The sequence below is a fragment of the Macrobrachium rosenbergii genome, chromosome 9, assembly GCF_040412425.1.
Source record: "Macrobrachium rosenbergii isolate ZJJX-2024 chromosome 9, ASM4041242v1, whole genome shotgun sequence".
Taxonomy (NCBI): domain Eukaryota; kingdom Metazoa; phylum Arthropoda; class Malacostraca; order Decapoda; family Palaemonidae; genus Macrobrachium; species Macrobrachium rosenbergii.
Window position 1 is genome coordinate 29,101,859 of NC_089749.1, and position 21,956 is coordinate 29,123,814.

At 44.7% G+C, this 21,956-nt stretch overlaps 1 protein-coding gene across 13 annotated transcripts in view; it reads right to left on the reverse strand.

Moving 5' to 3' along the window:
* LOC136841658 (piggyBac transposable element-derived protein 4-like) overlaps nucleotides 1-21,956 on the reverse strand; it is a 459,099-nt gene that overhangs the window by 434,547 nt on the left and 2,596 nt on the right. For 2 of the 13 annotated variants that reach the window (XM_067108814.1, XM_067108808.1), the window contains exon 1: nucleotides 13,746-13,855. The exons of 4 other annotated variants lie outside the window; for them this stretch is intronic. The gene's annotated coding sequence lies outside the window, so the exon portion shown is untranslated. 7 more of the 13 variants (XM_067108816.1, XM_067108813.1, XM_067108810.1 and 4 more) reach the window with 7 other exon arrangements.

Sequence of the window (21,956 nt, forward strand, 5' to 3'; positions counted from 1 at the left end):
TCAGAGGTTAAAGAGATTTCCCTTCTGATAACCTCTTCCTAGAATTCCACCAACGAAGATCCATCTTGATTTCCACCGTTATTGGGAACACAAATGAGTCCGGAAACTTTTTCCTGTTCCAGCTGGCTCTAAGGAAGAATTGGAGAAGTCTCAGGTGAAGTCTTCCCAGAGTGATGAATTGTTCCATGGATGAGAGGGTGCCTAGAAGACTCATCGATTGATTGGCTGAGCAAAAGTTTAGTTCCAGAAATTCTTCCACTGTCTGAAGATACTTGTCTATTCTCTTTGGGACTGGAAAAACCTGAAAATCCCGAGAGCAGATTGTCATTCCTAAATAAGGAATCTCATGAGAAGGCGTCAGAAGAGACTTGTCTTGGTTGATAAGAAGACCCAATTCTTGGGCCATGAGATGAGTTGTGCGAATGTCCTCTGTAAATTGAGCTTTCGAGCAGGAACGTAGTAACCAGTCATATAGATATAGGGAGATCTTTATCCCCATCAAATAAAGCCATTTTGCTAGGGGAGCCAATACCCTGGTGAACACTTGCGGAGCTGTCAAGAGACTGAAGCAAAGAGCCCAAAATTGGAACACCTTGCCCTGAAACACAAACCTGAGGTACTTTCTCGATGTCGGATGCACTGGAATATGAAAGTACACGTCCTGCATGTCGATGGACGAGTGGTTTGTTTCCATCTTGAATGTTGTCTTTTAGACAGACATTTTTGTTCCCACCGTTCCCAAAAGCGGAAAAGCGGGGCTCCTACCTGAGTATGGAGGACTATGACTTCATTTCTTGGAGGGAGACTTCTTGATGGAACACTGTGGGAAATGGGTACATGCTCTTATTCTAGTGTTTTCTAGAATGGGAGGTCCGAAAGGGAGCAGGCTGCAGCAGAGACGAAGATCTGGGAGGAAGAGTCGAAGAATTCTTGGACATCTCGCAGATTGGGAGAGCAGGTCCTGAGTGGTCTTTTTCTGCAGGTCAGAGGCAATGTCCAGTACTGTAGCCTGGGGAAAGATGCGTCTTGTCCAAGAGGGAGAAAAGGAGGGCTGATCTCTGAGACAGAGTTACGCCTTTCAAAGTAAACGAACACCAAAGCTCTCTTTTCTTAAGCACACCCATGGCATAGAGACTAGCTAACTCCTGCGTACTATCGCAAACAGCCCTGTCAATACAGGAAAGTACTCCTAACAGATCCGAAGAAATATCTTGAGGTAACAAGGAGCAGTCTCTAAGCTTGCGCGCTACTAAGCCCACTGCCCAGTCTAGGAAGCTCATCACTTCAAAAACCTTAGAAATATTGCTGAGAAGGTGCGCTGGTTCCGAAGCTGAAAACATCATTTTTGCTGAGGAGAAAGCTGATCTCCTAGCCGGGTCAATTAGGCAGGAGAAGTCTCCCTGAGATGAGGCAGACTCCCACGGAAGGCGCTTTTCCGGTTACATAAAACCTTCAACTCGATCTGGACAACTTGGAAGGCAGAAAACTAAAAACTGCTTTACCTTGCTCCCTCTTCTCAGAAAACCACCCTTTTACTTCATTCAGTGCCTTTCCCTGAAGAGGAGAGAACCGATTTCAGTAAACTCGAAGAACCGACTGAGGGGGCTTCCATACAGAAAGTCGAAGCAGGAGAGGAGGGAGTAGCTGGCAAAAAGAAGCTTGGAAAAGTCAATAACAGGAACCTCAACAACGCAGAGTACTCCAATGAAGGAGCATCTTGATCTATAACTATCTCTTCTTCAGAAGAAACAGGAGAAAGCGATAAGTCCGCTGTCGTCTGAGCTGTAGGAGGAGCCTTCCGAGGCAAACTTAGAATATTATCTAGTTTGCTCTGAATCGGGTCAACCGAAGGAGGAACAATGTCTGAGACAACACTACAATGAAGCGGTGGAGGAGTGGGCACCAATGGGCGCTCGGGGAGCACTGCAGAGATGGGAGCCAGTGATGAAACCTGATGGTGAACGGGCACCAGTGGGCAGTCATCTGCAAATGGGAGATTGGGCGCTTTGACACTAGTTGTTGGCCGCTTGGGTGCTGATTGAAGAGATGAAGGTGCTGAGTGCGCAACTCCTGACGAAGGGGTTCCTTTATTCAACGAAGAGCGTCTACGCGCCACAAGGCCCTAAGTGCCAATTTACAGCCATCGTCTGAAGAAGCAGAAGAGAATTGCTCCGGGATATCCCAGTGACTGCATGAGGGATGCGCTGAATCCTTGCCCTACTTACAAGAAACCTAAGAAATCTCGAAATCCACTGCATGCCTTTTCAGTGGGCGTGACTTGTCAGCATAGCTACATGAGCACCTGGAACTAAAATCTTCAGAGCTGGAGGACATACAGTGAGCACTCACTTGAAGGCCTTTCCAATGGCCTTTGGTTTCAGTCTGGGATTCATCAACAGACCGAACCGAGGGGACAACTGCTTGGGAGCAGACCCCACTAAACCTCCCTTAAGCTACCAGTTTGACTCCTCCCAGGTGCTGGGGAGTATGTCAAGGACCTTGGCCTAGGAGAATTGGCAGGCCAAACAGCCACCTCCTCCACTACCACAGCACTTGCACTGGGCGCCAGAGAGAGCTCTGACTCACTCTTATCCATTAACACTTTCACTGATGACGCTAATTTAGAGATCGATTGCACAATTAACTCAAAGCCCCAGACTGATGGTGATGTTGGGATCGGAAACGTGAGAGCTGGGGAAAGGAGAAGGCTGCACAGGTGGAGATGGAACGGGATCAGAAGAAATTACAGGTGCAATTGCATCCGACTTAGCAGATGAACCCTGACTAGCTAAAGCTTTACTAGATTCCCTAGCAATAGCTTTCCTCCTCCTATCTCTAGCTGGTTTCTTAAGATGTGAATCCAAAGTCTTCCACTTCTTTAAATCCCAGTTGCTGCACTCCTCACAACGTAAATCCACTGAACATGTTTGTCCCCTACATAGAACACAACCAGTCATAAGATTCTTTAGTCAGTCTAGTATTGCAGCCTTTGCTGCAATACCTAATACTAGAAATACTAGTGTCAGACATCCTGGAAAATTCTAAGACAAGTCCAAAAACGGGCAAAAAGTCGTAAACCAATTATCAAACTCGCCTAACACTATCTAAATTGCACCGAAAGGCTATGAAATTAAATATTTCATCATTCGAAGACAGAGCAAACAACCAGCAAAGAATAAATTTCAAAATTCAAGCTGCTGCCAACCACAGTCCTTCAATCACAGCCGGCAGAAACAAATTGAAGCTCTTTGCTATGTTGTACCTCTTCTTCCACCCGAAAGTGGGCGGGGCACATCGCCATAACCAAAACAAACTAGCATGACCCGCAATTTCAAAACTTTACGCTGCCGGTTAAAAGAAACTAATAGCTTTGTAATCATTGGGTAAGTTACTTATAGGAAGACTCACTGGTTGGAGGGAGGAATCTAAGTGAGTCTCAACAGAGCGAAGGAAGGGAAAACTGCCTCTGACAAAATGATCGGGTTGTGAGAAACACAAGATCAATTGTCAGACTTCTGGGTCCCTTTGCATGAATGAGGAAAGGTCAGTTCACGCAAAGTAGGCTAGGAAGAACTTTAAAGTCGTGACATTAGGGCAAACACAAGCACTGGGATCGACCGCCAGATCCAACATGTAACAACACGTCCGCTCTCTGCCCATAGGAAGAAAGTCGAGATGATGAGAAGGAAGAGAGGCCAGTCACTCCACATTCATTCTCCCAATCACAACCATACATCTTCGGCGAGACGCAACCTGTCCTGTTAGAGGAGCCGGGTAAGATACACAACTTATTGAGCAGCCACCACAGGACCCAAGGAAAAAGTGTCCAAGGACTTGTGGGGAACAGCCCGAAGGTAGAAGGAAGTGAAGGTGGCCTGTTGGGACCACACGCCCACCTTCAAAACCTGTGGGACTGGCAGGTTCTTCGGAATGCGAGAGACGGACCAATGCTGCAGACTTCGTGAGCTCTCAGACAAAGAGTACTGATGTCGTTTTCTCCAGCAGCAGAATACACTCTCATTGTCTCACGAAGCCAGAAAGAGATCGTGTTCTTGGACACTTCTTTCTTGGTTGAACCAACACTAACGCAGAGTTGTCAACACTCAGGCCGGAGGTGGCGAGTCCTCTTCAGAGAGCACCGCAGCATTCTAACAGGACATAGTAGCATCTCATCTAGGTCATTACCAACAAAGTCCTCTAGTTAGAGGATCATGAAAGACTCAAACCGAGCGTCAGGGACCAAAGGTTTCTGAGTCTTCGCTACAAAATCCAGGACAAAATCGAGCGTAACTGATCCCCATCCCCTTGAGTGTTTAACATCAAAGGAAAGTCTGTGTAGTTCGCCAACTCTCTTCGCTGATGCCAGGGCAAGCAAGAAGACGGTCTTGAGGGTCAGATCCCTGTCTGACAACTCTCGTAAAGGTCCGTACAGTGCACGAGTCAGGCTCCTTAGAACGAGAGTTACATCCCATGCAGGGGGCCTGGGATCCCTAGGTGGGCAAGACCTCTCAAAGCTTCTCATCAGTAGGGATATCTCAAAGGACGAGGAGATATTTACACCTTTCACCTGCAAGACTAGGCAGAGTGCGGCCCAACAGCCTTTTACAGCTGAAATGGAGAGAAACTTCTCTCGGTGAGGAAAGATGAGGAAGTCCGCCACCTGCTGAACAGCAGCTCCAACCGGAGAGATATCCCATCAACAACGCTGTCCACAGAAGATGGACCACTTTCCCTGGTATACCACTGCAGAGGCTCATCTGAGGTCTCCAGCCATCTCTGTTGCTGCGGGACGCGAAAAGCCTCTTGCTTGCAGGAGAGGGTGGATAACCTCCAGCCATGGAGACACAGACTGCACTGCCAGGTGATACCGCTCAAAGTGGGGTTGACACACCTCGTTGGGCCCAGAGGGGGATCTCTCGGTGCCTGGGAAAGGAGAGCTGGCAGGTCGGGATACCAAACAGCCTGCAGCTATTTGAGTGCCACCAGAATCATTCTGAGATTCGGTCCTCCGCAGCGGCCCATGGGTCCAGCACGACTGAGCAGATGACCTAAAGTTTTCTGTTGTGCTAGGTGGTGAACAGATCGATGACTGGACGCCCCCACAGGTCGAACAACCTTTCCGCAACTTCCGGGTGAGGAGACCATTCTGTTCTGATCACCTGATTCTGGCGGCTGAGCTTGTCCGCCATGACATTCCTCTTGTCTGGAATGTATCTGGCTGACAGCTCTACCAAGTGAGCCAGTGCCAACTCGTACACCTGCATTGTCAACTGGTAGAGCTGGAGGGATACTAGACCCACCTGCATGTTGACGTATGCCACTACCATGGTATTGTCACTCATCAGTAACATGGAGTGTCCCATCACTCATTCCCGGAACTCCTGGAGAGCCAGGAAGGCTGCCTTGAGTTCCAGGATATTGATGTGAGGGTGCTTGTCATCTCGGTGCCACACTCCCAAAGTCACCAACTCCTCCAGGTGTGCGCCCCATCCCTTGGTCAATGAGTCCGAGAACAGAAGCATTCCGGAGGGGGGAGTATGTAGGTATGCTCCTATTAAGAGGTTCCTGTTGTCCATCCACCAGTCTTGATCCTCTCTCACATCCTCAGAAAGAGGGATGAGAAAGGACCGGGGGTCTTGGGAATGGGACCAATACTCCTTTAGTATCCACTGTAGAGACTGAGGGCACAGATGCCCCAGAGAGACCAGCTTCTCCAATGACAACAGGTGACCGATGACGACTTGCCATTGCCGAGCTGGCTGCTCCTGCCGTGACAGGAACAGCTGTGCTGCCTGCCTGAACTTGCTGATACGAGAGTCCGAGGGAAAGACTTTCGCTGCCACCGTATCTATCAGCATGCCCAGGTACTTTATCCTCTGCTTGGGGGTGAGATCTGACCTCTCCAGATTTACCACGATCCCTAGATCCCGGCAAAGCTCGAGAAGCCGACCCCCGTCTTGTAGCAACTGCGAGCGAGAGCTCGCCAGGACTAGCCAGTCATCGAGATACCTCAGAAGACGTATCCTGTGCGAGTGGGCCCAAGCTGACACGAGGGAGAATACTCTCGTGAACACCTGGGGAGCGGTTGAGAGCCCGAAACAAAGTACCCTGAACTGGAAGACCGACTCCCCAAGGACAAAGCGGAGGTACTTGCGAGAGGACGGATGAATGGGTATTTGGAAATACGCATCCTTCAGGTCCACCGTAAGCATGAAGTCATTCTCCCCGATGGAGGCCAGCACGGTTTGCGCTGTTTCCATCGTGAACCGAGTCTGGCAAACGAAACGGTTCAAGGGAGAGAGGTCTATGACCGGTCTCCATCCCCTGAGGCTTTCTCTACGAGAAAGACACGGCTGTAAAAGCCTGGAGACTGGTCCGACACGACTTCTACAGCACCCTTGCTCAGCATGGATTGCACTTCTTGCTGTAGCGCACTGTCCTTCAACGATCCTTGAACATAAGTCTGGAGATGGACCGGAGAGTAGGTGAGGGGAGGCAGAGACTCGAAGGGTAGTAGATATCCCTCCCGAAGGACATCCACTATCCAGGTCTCGGCTCCGTGTTGCTGCCAAGTTGCCCAATGGCTCGACAGGCACCACCCCACCTTTGGCACCTTTTGGGGGGAATGCCGCCCCTAGCGTTTCCCATTCTTCTTCTTACACTTGCCCCCTTTACCGGCTTGGAAAGTGGGCTGAAAAGGGCGGGAGTGACCCCCCCTTCTCGAGGAAGAAGGCTGGGTGTTTCCTCGGGACCCCTTCGAAGACTGGGACTTCTTAGGGGCCGAGGAAGTGCCAGCCTGGCCCGAAGGCCTGACTGCAGTGGAATGCGAAGACCCGGAGGTCTTGGCCACTGCCTGGTGGACAAGCCGGTCGCTTGTCCACCGCGGTGTCCACAAGCTCTCTGGGGAAGAGAGAGGAGGAACCCAGCAACAGTGCATTCCGCAGGCCGATAGCTGACTTGGGACCTACAGACCTGGCGAAGCGAGAGAGAACGGCATCCCTTCGCTTTAGCACCAGGTTCGCCCACAGGTTTGCAGTCTGGTGGGCGAGGTAGGAGATAGCCCTACCTCCAGACTGGCACAGTCTCCCAAAGGCGGAGTCCTCCTCAGGTACAATAGCGCCTGAGGAAGCAGCTACCTTCGATACTGTGAAGGACCACAGATCGAGCCTGGAGACTGCTTGGAAGGCCGCCATGGCGGTGGCTTCCAGGGTTGCAGCTTGCTGAGAGAGGGAGATACGGCTCTGCAGTCAATTGCTGCAACGACAGACCCGGATCCAGACGAGTCAGGTCTGGGTCAACCTGCTTAGTCAGTAACGCCCCTTCCACTGGAGTGCAGAAGCGCTTCTGTCGAGGCAGAGGAGGAGGAAGAAGCTTGTCTGAGCGGCTCGAACGAAGTGAACTGTCTTGCCCATACACAAGACCGTTCACCTGGTCAAGTACCCCCTCGGCAAGCGTGGACCACGGCAGCCCCACCGAAGCCTTGGGTTCCTTCTTGGGTCCCCAGAAGGATGCGAGGCGCGACGGACGATCCACAGACGAGGCCGTGGTCCCTTCCCCAAGGTCATTGTGCTGACGAATCAGCACGATAACCTCCGCAAAAGTCCTCTGTATTTCGGGGGTGTCGGCATCCTGGGGCAGAGGACCCTCGAGTCCCTCCAGAGTGCGGTCCTCCCGAACTATTCTCCCCGCAGGAGGGAGAACCTCGGCAGACCCCCATGGACCTTCCTGAACCATGCAGGCGAAAGACCTGGTCGAGCCGAGAACCGAGCCAGGTTTGTACCCCCACGCGGTAGAACTGAGGAGAACACTCCCTAGAGTTCCTCCTCTCCGACTCGCACCCCTGGAAGAAACCGAAGGGGCGGAGGGGACAGGCAGGGGATCGAGCGCTCCCACTGGCTTTACTGGCAGAACCAGCAGAGGCAGTGGGCCGAGAGCAGTCACCAACCCGTGGTGATGACGAGCCCCCGGGTCGAGGAGACTGCTTTAGCCCAGGCGAAGCAATCTCCCGAGGAGAGCGGAGCGGCTCGCGAGAGCCGAGCCACGCACTTGCCTCCCCCGAGCCAGGCTGGCCGCGCGGACATGGCCGGGGACTGGGAGGAGTCGAGCGCGCGGCTGGCTGGCGCGAGCTTGCGCTGTCCTCTGGACGCGCCCCAGTCTTCTTTGAGGCCGTAGCCTCTCGGGAAGACTGAGCAGGGGACCTCTTCCCCACCTCTCCTTGCGTTCAAGCACTATCCCGGGAACCTGACTTGGCACTTAACCCCTTCGCCACTGGCCTGTTGCACTGCCGATAACGCTTGCCATGAGACCGCGAGTATATTTGCTCCCACTAAACTCTGTTATTCATATTTTTCATTTATATTCTTATGTGAAAACATTGTGTACATACCAATAAATATTTTTCACCACATTGGCTATATACATTTATATATATATATATATATATATATATATATATATATATATATATATATATATATATATATATATATATATATATATATATATATATATATATATATATATATATATATAATATATATATATATAGAAAAAAAGAGGAATATTTAGTGGAAAAGTAATTGCAGAAATAGAAATAGTAGTAAAGTAGTAGAAATAAAGTAGCAGAAAAGTAGTAAAGTATTAGTAAAATAGTACCAGTAGTAATAGCAGTATATACTAGTTTTCTTCGGGAAAACAGTTGTATACATCAATGAATGTTTATGGCATTGGTAATAATAATAATAATAATAATAATAATAATAATAATAATAATCATAATCATAATAATAATAACAATAATAATAATAAAAAAATTCCCACTACTACTACAACTTGTAGTAGAAAAAATAATGATAATTACAAAAGAAGTTTTCAAAAACATAGTACACTTTCCTGAACCTGAAAATGCCTCTGCCCGAGCATTCATCCATTCACACAGTCTGTCAATATCATCATCAGCAGGTGAAGTCGGGTGTGCAAACAGAGATCCCATTGTCACCCTGCCTTGTCACAAAATGGATCTGTTATGAACTTTCATCGACAATGGGTTCAATGTCTTCTAAAATCACCCTGCAACTATAACAACTATCACTATAATCATCTGACAGGCAGTTTCTACCCAGAATCTCGACATCATGATACTGAAAAATGAAAAACCTGTAAAATAACTGCAATCAAAGGAGAAAAAGTTTAGCAATCCAAATGGTTTACTCACAAGATCGTAACAATGTTTCATACATAACAGCTTGAGACGCACTGGCATGTGCTGTTGGACGATACCCTTTATAATATCCCATATGAGTATGACGTCACGACGACCATCAGACACTCATTGGTCTTTGTATGCGCCCGGTGGCGAAGGGGTTAAAGGAGTGCCAGCAGGAAGAGCCGGAGCACCTGCATGCCCTGGCTCTTTCTCTCGCCTCACACCCTGGTCTGTATGGCGAGGGGTTTCTCCAGTTTCGGTACCGGAGCAGGCGTGGACTCGCTGGGAAGCAGGAATTTTCTTAGGCACAGCGGGGAGTGCAGGCCTTGGTCTGCACGCCCTTGGCTCCCGGTGCCATTGACCCGGAGGCCAGGGCAGCGGTTCCCTGATCCGAGGATCGGGAAGAGCCGACGAGAGATCCCACTGCCTTCCCTGTGGAAGGAGGCAGACCCTTAGAAGCCTTGGTGCGAGGCTTCTTAGGGGGGGAGAGGCAGACTTCTTCTTCTTCGGCTGCAAAGCCTCGGAAGGAGAAGCGGAAGAGGCAGCAGACGAAGACGATGATGATGACGAAGATGAAGATGAAGACGACGACAACTTCCTAGACCTCTTCTTCTTCACCATCTGCTTCAGGAATGCCGTCAGGTCCCCAAGCTAGCAGAGCGTGGCCGAAGACTCAGGAACAGCAGGAGGGGCTGCAGGAGAAGATACATCCCGGGCAGAGACCGTGGAGCTTGAGCCAGCATTTGCCTGGGTGGGAGCAGCCGCGCGTCGGCCAGGGACAAAAGTGGGCGGGGGCGGGAATGCAGGCACCGCCCCTCCCGCGTGGATAGTTATGTCAGGCCGCACCAGGGTCGATGGGATGGGGACTGGAACAGATGAAGGGCCGGGCTGGAAAGTCAGGCGAGGAACAGTGGTCGTGGACAAGCCAGGGTCAGTGACAGTCACATACGGGTATGATGACGTCACCATGTAGGCGGGGCCAGCACGCGTGAACGGGGCCAGGAAGCCAGGCGGCAGCGGTACAGAGTGTTGCAACGCAGGTGATGCCGAAACCTGGGTGTCAAGATGCGATGCTACTGACACCAGGAGCTGTGCAAACCTAGACATGGTGACGGTCGTAGTAGTGGCTGTCGTTGCCGAGCGAGTGGTAACTGGAGCGAGGGGCAGTGGAGCCAATCCCTCCAGTGACGTGCCAGGTAGGCCCAGGTGTAGCCAGGTTGAGGTTGGGATCAAAGCCTGGCTATCCAGCCCGAGACCTGAAGCGAGAGTCGGGTTAGTACAGGAAGCCTCTACCCGCTCCGGAGGAAAGAACTCCCCTCCGGAATGGGAAGAGACCTCTGAGAGGATGTCCCGGTCCAACTCTCCCCCGCGCCCTTCCACAAACGATGAAACGAAAGAGGAAGGGGAGGGGGAGTCCTCACCCGAGGGAGAGGGAGCAAGCAGGGGAAGTTCGCCGGGAGGGAGAAACGAGCACGACACATTTGCCACCACTGGAGTCGTTGGGGGCGTGTTTCCCTCGGACGACTCCTTGGTAGGCTTACGACGGTATCGTCTCCTCCCCTCGAACTTCCTCCATTGCTCGGAGGACCAAGAGCAACACTCACTACAAGGGTTGTCGCATGAACACACACGTCCCCTGCAAGATGTACAGAGGACGTGTGGGTCCACGTCAACTCTAGACCAGAAAGAATTACATTTTTTACCCCCTACCCCAGGACATACACGCTGGGGATAGGAAGGTTTGGATGATTTCTCCATAACAAAAAGTGTAAAGTTTCCCACCAATAATGCAGAAAAGAAAGCTGTCAGGCAGAGAGCGGCGAAGAACAACGTCTGTGCGCTACGACGGCTGAAAGCAAATTGGAATGTTTACATCCGGGCAGGCGGTACTCCCGCCTCCTGGACAGTATTTAACTGCCTAACCACCTTGTTTGAAGTTCAATGGCCGTTTCCAGCCTACCCCTGAAAGTAATCCCTAATGTAAAGGACTGAGGGTTTGTATATTGTGTTGGAACAAATAAATACATATAAATAATTGGTATTATTTTATAAGTTGCCAATACACGATACGAAATTGTAACCTACATTTTTGAAAAGACCTCTTTCATCAAATTACGACATATAAGGTAAGACAATACCGGCCCCCCCAACCCCATAACTAATACGGCAAAATTGTAACCAGTGAACACCACTAGGTTACGTGGTATTATTTTATATTGGCAACTTATAAAATTTTACCAAATAATTGAGGATTTTTTCTAAGTTTCAGTTTTGCAAAATGCACTTAGGGACATTTGATCCCCCAGGGGCTAGTACTAAACACAGCAAATTAATTTGACCCCCCACCAGGGCTAGTACTAAGCATGTTGAAACGGTGTAGATGAATCACTGTTTTGCTGCGTTTAATACTAACCCTCATGTGGATTGGAGTTCGGACCAGAAACAGACTTTTACCCAAAATTATAAAGCCTACAAAGAAAACAGGGATCATGTCAAGATTGGTGAGGCCAACATCTCCACGTCAATAGCAATGAACCCAATGATCCCCATGTAAAGAATGGCCAACCCTTTCCGGTCTGAACTCCAATTCCACAAGGGCTAATGCTGAACACAGTGAAACAGTGATTCATCTACACTGTTTCGCCATGTTTAGTACTAGCCCCTGGGGGGGGGGTCAAATGTATTTAGGCTTGTTGAGTACTAGCCCCTGGGGGATCAAATGTCTGGTACCAAAGTGTTCATGTCTACAACAGCAAACCCAATTATTCCCATGTAAAGAATAACAAACCCAATAATCTTCTTGTAAAGAATAGCGAACCCTACTGTGAGTGGGTTCGCTAATCTTGACGTGATCCGAAAACAGTTTTAGCTCACTCCAATTGAAAGAGCACATATTCAATAACAACCATTAACCCAGTCATCAAAATAACAGGTGTGGTTGTCCTCCTGCATGGGCTAAATATTACTTACATGATTCTGGGCTTCAGCATTTGTCCTCCTATTCTTAATGAAACCAAAAGATGGTAATTCTAAATATTAGCTCTGCAAGTGTTATTATCTTTTCAACTGTTTTTTTTCTCCACTCTTAGGGGTTCTGATACTGGCAGTGCATCTGTTTGTTGTTGGCCAAATGGAATGTCCCTTTGCCGTGTTTAGTACTGGCCCGGGGGGGGGGGGTTACCCATATGTTAACAAGCTATTGCACTTGCCGGACAGGATGTGAACCGTTCGAAACAGATGTACCCGTGCTCTGTCTTGTGAAGATCGTGTATGGAAACCCCTTGTTGGATGGACTTCACTGGTTAATTACAGGTTAATTACAGTTGAGTGCCAAAAATTGAAGGTAAATTTATAATTACCAAACAAAAAACTATAGAAAAAGCTGTTAGAAAGCAGTCGCCGTCACGGAGCTACTGTACAGTTCTACCCAAAAGATATAGGCCTAGCCTATTCATCTACATTGCCAGTTTTCTTAAAACCAGTACTGTGCTTTCTCAAACAATAAGCTAGGCCTTCTGTCAACATTGCAACAAGACAGTGAATAGTTATTACTCTTGTGAAGTAAGCCTATAGGAAATGCTGGCATATTCTTCTAGCAAATCTACAACAGTAGGACTTAAAATGGAAATGTTACGAAATTTGAGTGTCTGTGAGAGGTCATACTTTGTACTGACAATATATAGTATATAGGCCTAAGTAAGGTGATCTGGGTGTGTGAATCATGTCCTGATAAACTATTAATGTCACAAAACTTTTTTTTGGGCTAAAGAAGGTTATTCATTCCAGGGGTCACAAGGTACACTTAATACAGCCAAATGAGGTTAGCCTAGAGTAGGATCAGTTCTGCTGTTAAGTTAGCACAGGATTTTTCCTGTTAAATCTCACTTTCCCAATTTTAACAAGGCAAGGGTGGGGGGTCAGAAATATCGGGGTCCAAGCAGCTTGGAGAAGTCCTGATCACGTGGAACACCGCACCCTTAGGCTGGGTTAAGGTAGAGTCAGGCCTACACTCGAATAAGTCAAAATGCAGGATTCCTTTTTAAAGCCTTCTGTGGCCATAGGCTATCCACTCTCAATCCATTTTCCTTGCTTTCTGTGTCTTAAGACACAAAGCACACGCTCTCCCACAGGTTTTCTGCGCTGCGTGATTTCTCTGAGCTACGGCTGCTGGGGATAGGCCTGGTACTCATGTGCGCTGTTGCCCTAAACGGCTATTTCCCACTATTACTGTGTTGTCTCACTAGGCTAGATAACCTAAGCCGTGGGAAAATATATATCTATTAGCATGCAACCACCCTGAGGGCAAATTCCCCTAGATTGGGGGCTAAAGCAGCCTCATAGCGCAGCTACGTATTCCAAGAAAAGATCAAATCTACAACAGATTCATCTCCAGGCCAACCTTTTCTAGTCAAAACGACTACGTTTACCGTAACTTGGCTCTCAATAAAGAAATGCATTGTGGGTGACTACTTGTGTTTGGGATATGGCCTAAAGTTTTACAAAAATGACACTCGGTCGCAAACTCGGATGCTGTACTCACAAGTCACTTCTACCTGTGTTTAAGCTGCCGCGGTACTGAGTCCTGCCCGGCCCAAACAACCAAAAGAATCACGAGCGAAATCTCATACATTCGGCCCTGGCAGGCACTTCAGGTTTTATTTACTTTGATACCACACAATTAATTTAATTTAATATCATACACATAAATAGCAACTTATTACTTACCGAATCATTTAATTCAGCAACTTCGAGAGCGACACATTTACGTAGAACGGCAGCTTCTACTTACCTGACAGGTACTGGGGCATGCGCGTGGTAAGGCGTGCCACAATTGCCTCTGATTGCGATGATGCAAGACACGTTCCGGTCGCCGTGACAACGCGCCGGCAATACGAACTCACACAACAGCTCTAATTGAATAAAACTGTTTAAAACACAATCTAAAATATCAGTACACCTTAATCTTGTTCACCTAATATTTAAGAAAAGACGGAAGATGTTTGCGCAAAAAAACACCAACGCTGTCGTTGTAGTTGTCGCTGATAAATGTTCGACACTCATCGGAATATGACGGTTGGGGAAAATTAGAAACTTAACAACCTTTTGTTCTCTCTCACCGAAATGACCCCAAAGAGTGAATTATTATCAAACATCAATGTTAGCAAAAACCAAAACTTATAATAGTAATAAATATTATATAGTAGTAGTGGTTGTTGTAATTCTTGTTGTTGTTGTAGCAATAGCAGATAAAGAACAGATTTTCAGAATTTACGAAAAAAAAACTGCTATCAGCTTTAGTGATACGATATTGTTCCCAAATATACACACGCTGCTCCGAATTGGAGTGACAATGCCAATCACAACAGCAACAGCAAGAACGATGTTCTCGACATTGGTAAGATTGTAAACTTATCTCAGAACAACTATGACTGCTGATAGACTTTCTAACTTAGCTCTTATCCATGTGCATAGGGATATTGAAATAAATGCAAAGGATGTGATTGATAAGTTTGCTTTAGAGGGCAAACATAGAATGGAATTTGTTCTTTAACTTTTTGTGAAACATGTAAATTAAATAGGTTACCATTTACTTGTGCCAGATATGCATTACTTTACTGGTAAATTATGTACATTGCTTTATTTGTTTAACTACTAGTATGCAATTAAAGCAAGTATAGCAGAAAATTTAACATTTGTGGTAAAGAATGGTGTGAATGATCAATATTTCAGTTTTGATCAATAGGTATTCTCTAACTATTGCAACTTGAATGCATTATATATCCCAATTTCAATCAATCATTAGAGATCTGTAACTGGTTTCCATCTAACAGGAGTTATTGGTTACAGGTTTTTCATATTAACCACCATAAAAGTACCAAAACTTGCCCCAAAATGCTTGTGAAATGTTATAAAGCGTTTTGCTCTCGGGCCTCCGCCCCGGACGCCGATGGGGGAGATACGAAGGCCCCAGACCCCCTAGCTCACTGCCTCACGCCGCCCCTAACTTTAACAAGCAACATCCCCCCTCCCCACCCACCTGATATTCGTACGTTAGCAGTTACTTAACTAAAGCAATATAATGGCAATGCATATACCACGATGTCACGCTAGCTGTTTATTTAAAAAGCGCTTTGAGTTGACACTAAGCAGTATTTTATAGGACTGAGGGTTGATCATATTGGTATGAGGGTGGATGAAATGGAGAGTGGGGTTATAGTATGATCTGACATCGAATTCTTCGCATGGTGAAAAAAGCATTGTGTAGAATCCTGGTGTAGAACCTTCTACTTGGAAAGTAGACTGGTAAGTCGGCAGGTAATGCAGTGAATGATAAAGAACAAAGAAAGAAACGGTTGAGGCAAATGGAGTTCAGTTCCAAACAGGATTTCCAGAGAAAGAAAATTATTATGAATTGTGCAACAGGGCAAGAGATGATGCTATGCTTAAGATTGATAATGTTAAATACTTAACCACAAAGAATTATGATATGTAATATATCGAGTACAGAGTCGAAGGAAGGTGTCATAAGCAAACTTGTTGCAAAAAATTTCTATTTGCCGAATGTTGAGAATTGCCCTGTCGAGAGTATCGGGAGCAAGATTTTAATTATTGGAACTGTAATCTAGTTGTAAGAGATGTAATTCATTATCACAATAGGATGAAAGAGGATGGGGACATGAAATGTAAGACATATGTCATGCCAACGTATTTTCTGTTGTCAAAACTAAGGTTACATAGAACTGAAATGACCTTCAGAAGAAAGATATGATGAGCCATGGCGCAACGTGCAGCGAATTACTGAGCAGGAGATTTTAACTCTACGGTTGAAAACTGCATAGATTCAATGAGGTTTCACAAGTTTGACGTAATCTTATGGTACACAAGAGATGTAAAACACTACAGAAGGCTGAAATGACTAGAAACAGAGCTTGCCGTAATACAAATTCTGAATGATTGCAAAAATGTGATTGTATAAATAGTAACTGGGTGGAAAATGAAGAACTGAAATTAAACGAAGTACGTCCGAATGTTTGAATATAGGAAGAGTGTGATCTCTGGATCCTGGGGAGTCTAGATCTTGATCTTAGGAGGCTGGGGAACGTTTCGAGCCTGTACTGTAATAATTGTGTTGAATTCAGCAGGAGATTTTGGAGTGCTAAGTTGAAAATACCCCAGGGTTGTTTCAAGAAAATATTAAAATCTACGTACACAACATTAGTGACGCCTCCAGCACGCACTTACTGTATATGAATTGCTTTTTGAAGTACGGCCTTGCATAGCGTGTTTTTTTCGACGGGGTGGGCCCATGAATCAAAACAAAGCCATTGCATCAGTGCATATATCATTAATCATAGAGCTGAATGGTCATTTACAGACTTGAACATACATTTTGATCACTTGGAACGGGTAAGTGATGATGGCTTCAGGCTATGGTTATGGAAGAGATATGGATAATGCAGCAGCATTGTTTTCTAATTAAGTGCTAATGTGAACACTGGCCTTATGTGACAGCTTTTTATGCACAGTTTGCTTCGAGGTTCTTTTCCAGTAATATAACTTGAATAGGCAACATAATAGCCTAAAGATGGAAAGGGGTATCACATTCTCAGTGGGCAGATTTTATTTGTGACATTCATTTTGAAAATATGAAAAACAATTATCAGTGTTTTCCTTATATTACAAAACGAAGCACTTGAGGATCAAACAGCCTGTGGGAAAGTCCTCGCACAACAAACTTTTCATAATATTTTTGTGTATTAACATATTTTCATATGATCTACTTCTTACTGTAGAGTTATTAGTATCGTCTGTTGTCATAAGAAAATTACTGATTTGATTTTTCATTGTGAATTGCCTAATGCTAAGTAATCGACAGCCAGAACTAAATTATGTTGTTTGGATAAGTTATTTGTGTGAAATCCAAATGTATCTGCATGTTTATGAATTTTGTAGGAATATATACGTCTATTGCATGGTGATAAGGGTAAAGGAACCCATTTATTCGAGAATGGTACTGTTACATTGTTTTGTTCGATTTTACTGTGATACTGATTAATTATTTCTGTATTAAGTAATGAAGCCAAAAAGGAGAGTTGGAGGGGAGTTTGGAAACAAGTAAAAAATAAGCCGAAGTTTTTTTCGGCGCAATCGAGTTTTCTGTACAGCAGCTGCCGAAAATAGATCTATCTTTCGGTGGTCTCGGTATAATGCAGTATGAACCGCGGCCCATGAAACTTTAACCTCGGCCCGGTGGTGGCCTATCCTATATCGTTACCAGAAGCAGTAGTTTTTAAGATCTGAGGGCGGACAGAATAAAGTGCGGACGGACAGACAAAGCCGGCACAATAGTTTTCTTTTACAGAAAACTAAAAGATGCTTACTCAGCATCAGAGAGTTGAGTGAAGCCCGACGTTTGTCACTTTGCCGCTCTCTAGTATTATATTTATTTTATATTCAAGGATGTGTGTGCGCGTAATTGCGCGTACTGTGCGGGCATGGCATGACATTACCCAAAATTGTATTGTCTCACAACACCAACAATAAATATGTTGGGATTCCTGAAGGTTATGTTTTGAAATTATTTTCGATATCGAACTTGAGAATTATCTCTATGATTTTTTATGTCAATATGAACTTTGTAAGTCAGTTCTGTATTCGCATTAACTGTAGAACTTGTCTTCTTCAATATTGGTCTTCTTTTCTCCAATGAAACTCGAATGCAGAACGGGACGAAGAGCTTCTTGTCTCAACTTTTGAATTGTCCTTTTATCTGGTGTCGTGTTGTGAGGTGTAAGCTGTAGAAAGGGCGATTACCTTTGAACCCTGTCACTTTAGTTCTTTTGAGTGCCTTTGAATTGTAACCTCTTTTGCGTAATTCATGTTCATTTATCTCTTATATAGTTACCAATTTCATAGTTTAACCTTTAGTTATTAAATTAAATTAATTTGAAGTTGAAATTCGGCAAGTGCAAGTGGTGAATATAATTTGATCTGATAAACATTGTATAGTGTTCATATTTCGAAGTTATGCAAGTAACTTATGGAAACGAGGTAACATACATCGAGTCCTCTACGGTTTGACGATCAACCCGTTACTCGTAAGATTTGAGAGAGAGAGAGAGAGAGAGAGAGAGAGAGAGAGAGAGAGAGAGAGAGAGAGAGAGAGAGAGAGAGAGAGGGGGGAGCACCTTTCGTCGTATCTTATAGCAACTTATGATCTGATTTCATGTCTACAGGGACTACTCAGTAAGTGGAAGTACTTAATTATGGTACTATTCATTAACAGTGTTACAGTAGTTTGTTATCCTTGTAGTACTGAACTGGGTTGAGAGATATTTCCCCGTACAGGCCTGTACCCAGAGGTTTTTTTATCGGGGAGGGTCGTTTTTCCCAAAACTGGACATTTTCTTCTATATATGTCATTGCATATATAGGTATATACAAGATGAAATACTTGAAAATGTTATTTTAGTTGTATTAAGAAGAAAAACTGGGCATGCTGTCTATGCCCTTCTACCCGATTAGATGTTATTCAAAGTACTGACTTTGGTTAACAGAATTTTCACAGAAAATATGGACTTCCGGAAATTTTGGGATCCCCGACGCCCTCCTCCCCGGCCCCCTCGGTACAGGCCTGCCGTAATTCAGAAACCTCAAGGGGAGCGTGGTGTTGTTGTTACCTAAAGCTCTAGCAGTTTTTGACCAAGTAACAGCGTTAAGCATACAGTCCACTTGTCCATACAATCACATTTTCGCCAGAGAGCTGTAAGAGACGCTTTCTGTTATCGAGTAGCTCACGTAAAATATTGATAGAACTGGCTTGGCCTGAATATCATAGGACTAGAGTAGCCTGGCTTAGACTGAGGGCCCCAGTCAAAGGTAACGTACAGTGCAAGTATTTAAAATAATATTTTTCCCACTCGAGGCATTTAGAACCTAAGGTCAAAGGATGTGTGGCAATGGAATCCGAGTTAAGACCTTAAGGCTTGGCTTAAGTTTCATAATGCTCGTTTACTATACTTTAGTTTACCGTTGGTTTAGTTCTACTTATAATCAGTAAGCATCCACTTAACACCAGGAAGCCTTTTCTTTTATGTACTTAATGCACAAATATGAGTAACCCATGAAGGAAATACTTTTCACATGAAACTTCCATATATTATTTCCAGACAATAACATTTAAAAAAACTGATTGCTATCTACCATGCATGATATAGTCAAAATATAGAACCTTGAGACTTTGGGCAGTTTTCATTTCCATGAACTTGTGCATATTGTAAAAAAAAAAAAATAGAAGGCAAGAAACATGTTCATCTTTCCTAGCTTGAATCTCTTATTCAAATACTTTCACTTTGCCTGTTTCGTGATTTTGGGCAATTCTAAGATAAATGTAATACTTTCCCACCACTGTTATCTATGAAATGTTCACATTTCATGCCAAGTTTATCGTTTCAGTTAAAGTTGTCAGTTGTAAATTTTCCATATGTTGACAGTTCGTTGGCGGTCTACTGCAACTTTTTTGAACTCACCGAGGATTCGTTCAGGTCCCAGACAGTTGCTGTGTCCTTTGATCGAGATACTTTTGCCCAATGGCGGTTAATTTAGCAACCGTGATTACAAAAATATTTCATTGAAGTTAACTTGAAATCCTTTGCTTCTCTGGTGTCAATACTCAGTAATCCTAGTTTAATCCGTTACCCTGTATGAGAACAAAAATAGAATTAAATTTTACCTCTAGGTTAGCGGTTCTAGTCAGCCTGAGACCATTCCTTCTAGCTGGCAAGCTTTCATATAGTACCTAGGATAAGCCTGGTATAATTTGGCTATTCTTACTAAGTAGCGAGAATACGAACACAACAATAGCTGAAATTAGCACGCTATAATACTCTTGATCTGAGCTTTGATCAAGCCCATAGTATTCCCTGGACCTTGGTCAAGCCTGTAGGCTAACAGCAGTTTAAGTGTATTTGCCTAGATTAACCCGGCCTGCCTAGCTTATTCATTTTAGCATAACTGAATGATAGTCATAGTAAATGAGATCCTTGTAGTACTCGGAGATGCTATGGCCATTTTCCTAGTATCCTAGTAAGTGTCACAAAACTATTTTACATAATTATCATTAAAGAGGAAATGATGAATAGAAATTTTTTTTCTTGGTTAGTTTACATTTTGTTCGCTATTTTTAACTATCCTATACTGGTTAAAATTCATTAACTACCACATAATAGTTAAAATTCAAAGCCAGACTTTGTAGTTTATCTAATCTTTGAGATCTACATGCATGAAAGAATACTGAGACGAGGTTCATGGGTAGTAATGTATTCATAATTGTCGTTCGAATCAGGATGAAAAGTGATAAAAGACAAGCCCCGCAGTTACTGCCAAATATGTCAAAACAGCAAGTGTGTGTGTGTGTGTGTTTTTTTTTCAAATATATGGTAGCATTATAGTGAAAGCTAAGAAGATATATAATTATTCTTGTGAATTATAAATTAACTGAATTCATATTATAATTTTCCTCTATGCTAGTTCACTCTACCTAGTCATTAGATTGATGTCTACTTAATTTGTTCCCATAAAAAAGTACCCGATATAGTACTTTAAGGATGAAGTCTAAGCTCCTAGAAACTGGGAGCTCCCTGGCTGTTGGGTGATTTGTTGTCATCAGGGGCTCCTAAGCAAGTCAAGTCTATGTTTCTGTTTGGCACGATCTTCCTCCCACCCACACAGCCAAGTTGTGTACTGTAATTTTTATAGATACCAATGTGGCAGTGCTTGAGTCACTTCGTGAAATACTCTTTCATTCTTACTATCACTAAGAAGATAAGCCACAACAGTTTTGTCTATACATTACAAAATGTTTATGGAGAGGATATGAGACTCAGTGTGGGGCTATTTATCCGAACAATATGCAAAGTATATTTTCATATGCTTGAAAATAAAAATGGCCAAAAACAAAAAAGGGACTGAAAGTTATTTGAATTAGTACAAAGGATCATTAAAAAAACCTGTTCCATTGTCATGTCAAATAATTCCGTTGTTCTAGGAGGGCAGAGCAGTTGAGACCCCACCCCCACCCCACCCTACCCCTCATCCCCGAAGAAGTTCATACCTAAAGACGATAGCTACACGTGAAGTGAAACCTGGATAGCAATGAACTTCATATACGTACACTTTTCCTCTCAGTTTTCAAGAACTTCAGGCTCGATTTCATGTAAGAACGCCAACTCGTCAGTTCCAGCAAATCGTCAGTGCAAATTGTGCCCATGCACAACGAAACTGACGACTTTTCACAAAACTTTCAGGCCAACAGATCCTTTCAAATCCATACTTAGCGGGATAGCTGAAGTGATTTCAACCACCAATTGCCAAAGGGTGCCTGCGACAAGGAAAGCGGTTCACTCTTACGTTACTGAGCAGGTGAAAGAGGTAACGGCAGCCTCAGGGCAGTGAGTGTCATATCTGAAACCTTGACTTGAAATTTTCTACTGATCATCTTATTGATAAACAAATCTTCTTACGTATATTTGTTTTCTTCCATTATATGGCAGCTGCTTTTGCTATTCTCCAGGCCTTTACTTCATTACCTCTACACGAAACTTCTACATTATTCCAGACTATCTTATTTAGTGCAGAAGTAAAGGAAGCAGATCATTTGGCTCTAATTGTTGATGAGGCTAAAGAAATTAGCTCCATGTAAGGCATTCTCACGACGAAGTCATTCATGAATTATTCCTTGGGCCTAACGATA